This window comes from Vollenhovia emeryi, unplaced genomic scaffold (assembly GCF_000949405.1).
Source record: "Vollenhovia emeryi isolate VEMERY1.0 unplaced genomic scaffold, V.emery_V1.0 DF939121.1, whole genome shotgun sequence".
In the NCBI taxonomy this organism is placed as follows: domain Eukaryota; kingdom Metazoa; phylum Arthropoda; class Insecta; order Hymenoptera; family Formicidae; genus Vollenhovia; species Vollenhovia emeryi.
Window position 1 is genome coordinate 2518380 of NW_011967245.1, and position 2430 is coordinate 2520809.

Below are 2430 nucleotides of genomic sequence, written 5' to 3' on the forward strand. Positions count from 1 at the left end.
ACATGCAGCACGGAACACAACCAAAAATGGGCACTGTATTACCCGCTTGAAAAACGGGCGTAGCACGGACGCGCACCAAGTGGAGACTTTATCGGCAGTGCTTGAAAGTGGGTGTAGCGGAATAGTTCCAAAAATGAAAATGGGGGTGGGGCGCTGAAATCAGCCGAGCGAAAACGGTATCGAGTAAAACGCCGGCGTGGCCGTTCGCAGGTTTCTCTCTGGTGTTACTTAACAAAATTTCAAGGAGAGAATTTTAGGCCCAAGGACCCAAGCTGCCAAAATTTGGACTCTCAAATTGCCAAGATGTCAGGAGAAGGTAAAAAAACAAAATATTAAAGATAAAAAAACAATTTGAGAAACACAATTTATTAAAGATTGAGACGGGAAACTTATAGTCAACCCAACTGGCTAGTTGTTTAGTTTATTACACAACGTTTCGACCCTATTCTTTTGGGTCCTTTTCGAGTGATACTCAGTCAGTAATCGTCGTCGAATATTGTTCGAGCCCAGCCACCACGGTGCTCACAGGTATACATGTATTTTATAACTTGACTCTGTCATATTCGACGACGATTACTGACTCGGTATCGCTCGAAAAGGACCCAAAAGAATAGGGTCGAAACGTTGTGTAATAAACTAATTAAACAACTAGCCAGTTGGGCTGACTATAAGTTTCCCGTCTCAATCTTTAATCATTACTGGTGAAAATAAGAAAACTCTTCTTTCGACAATTTATTAATAAAGCCATTTTTATTTTATTCATTCTTTCTATGCACAGAGCAAATGTATATCGTCTTTTAACATTCATAAAAAATGTTTAAATTACTATTGACGGATACCATGTTCGATAAAGATTTAATAATCTTAGGCTGAATATTATTTTAAATATATTTTTCACGTTTTGTTGCCGCATAAAAGCTTTCTACTGTTTTATTACACAGTCGTATTTCCATGTAGAAAATGTGCAATTTAACTTATTAGGGAAATGATAAAGCGTGTATAACTAGAATAAATATTACGCGGAGGAGAAAAGGTAGAATTATAAATGAAATAGCCCAGAATAAAATACACGGTTGTAAAATAATTTTTCTATTAAGAAACTGAAGTAATATTAACATAGACACACCAGGGTATCTACTCGTTTCCCGGGGAAAAAAATTCCTTGAGAGTAGCCTGTTTTTCGAAGTATTTTCATTGAAACTTCCAAACAAAATTAGAATAAACAACACACAAGTCTAAGGCAAGACGTAGATAGCCTATACTTGTAATTTATTAAAATGTGAATTCATATACCGTTTCTTTCCACATTTGTCCGGCGCGCCGGTTTCTTTTCGGACATAACGCAGTTTTATTACGGGTGGGGTTATTATCGTCGGCAAATTCACATGTTCAAATCGATAAACGATGCAATTATATTTAAAATGCTACATTTTAGCATTTTTCGATGCTACATTTAGCACTCAATACCCCCCTTCCCCGTACTGTAAATTATTCTTATTGCGAAAAATATTACCTCAGCCAGGATGGAAAATTAGAATAGCTTTCATGTAAACTTGAAATAAATTTAATTATTGCATAGGATGATTCTTATCTCGTTCACGATGTGTATTCTATTCTCACCGTCGTCAGGAGACAATTAAAAGATATAAAATTTTTCCAATAAGGAAAACTGTTTTTACGAAACAGACACTTTAGAACTGTTTGAAATAGTTTGAAATCCTTTCCTTTGAAGAAATACAAGAAATTAACATTTAAAGATGGAATAATGCTTATATTAGTTATCGCTCCCCAAATATATTATTTCTATCTGGTATTAACTTGGTCGTTCGATTAATTTTTGATTATTCACGAAATACGAAATAAAGAGACAATTTCAACAAAAATGATCTGATAATTCACTGACTTTTTAAACAAGAAAGAATTCCGTGAAAATTCCAGGTTTCCAAGTTTTACCCTTTAATAGACACTTAGTATATTCTTAATAATTAAAAATTTTTTTAATTAAACCGTATTTATTTCAATACGTACAACTTATCCAGTATGTGAATCAGAAATGATTGCCGTAAAGAGAAATGAGCGCCATCCAATCAAAAATTATATAATTTAATTATTTGGATATATTTTATTAGAAAAAAAATACATTTTATTGCCTCTATAAAAGTAATGAGATTATCAAATTGCGCCAATCAAAATGGACATTTATACAAACTAGATACTTTATCATTTTTCATATTAAAATCCTATATCCAAACAATCGAGTATAAGATTTTACCGAGAGAAGTAAAGGGGACAATAATATTAATAAGACAAATTTTTTATACTTATTCAATGAAAATATAATGCAAACAATTTTAATACAAATAAATATTTTATTAAAAGATGGCCTTTTCTAACGTCGTAAAGAGAATAGAAGAGTTCTTATAAATTTCT